Source organism: Phalaenopsis equestris, unplaced genomic scaffold (genome assembly GCF_001263595.1).
Source record: "Phalaenopsis equestris unplaced genomic scaffold, ASM126359v1 Scaffold000617, whole genome shotgun sequence".
In the NCBI taxonomy this organism is placed as follows: domain Eukaryota; kingdom Viridiplantae; phylum Streptophyta; class Magnoliopsida; order Asparagales; family Orchidaceae; genus Phalaenopsis; species Phalaenopsis equestris.
Genome location: NW_018165057.1, coordinates 496,252 through 496,792, shown reverse-complemented (window position 1 = coordinate 496,792; position 541 = coordinate 496,252).

The following is a 541-nucleotide window of genomic DNA, read 5'->3' as shown; positions in this document are numbered from 1 at the left end:
TTCCACCACCTGAAACTTAAAATGCATGTCAGAGTATAGAGCTGGAAAAGTAAAGTTTTGGAAACCTTCCTAACTCTATGTTGTGTATTGGGGGTTCTTAAATTTTAAGGATAATATTATTAAGCAAAACATATTAAGTTTAAAAGATCCCTAAGGTATTCACCAGATTAAGAGTAGGGAGCAGGTCCATGCAACCTTCTTAATATTTGGTAAAAGACATTGGGTTCATTTAAACTTTATTATGTTACTTAATAATTCACACAGAATATCGTGATACTTAGTGAACATTAATGTATTGATTATTCCCAAGAATAAGGTAATTATGTGGGTGAAGACCCTGAAAGGGGGCAAATCAATTTGTTTAAGAACACTTAGCCAAATTTTTAGTCCTAATTGGACTTGTGGTGTTTTAAAAGAGTTTAATTATATTGATTTTTCTAATCCTCTTTTAACAAGTGGATTTCAACTTAAGTTCACCACTAAGTCCTTAAGACCTAAGTGAGTGTATTAAACATGTGTATTAATTTTGAAAAGATTTAAA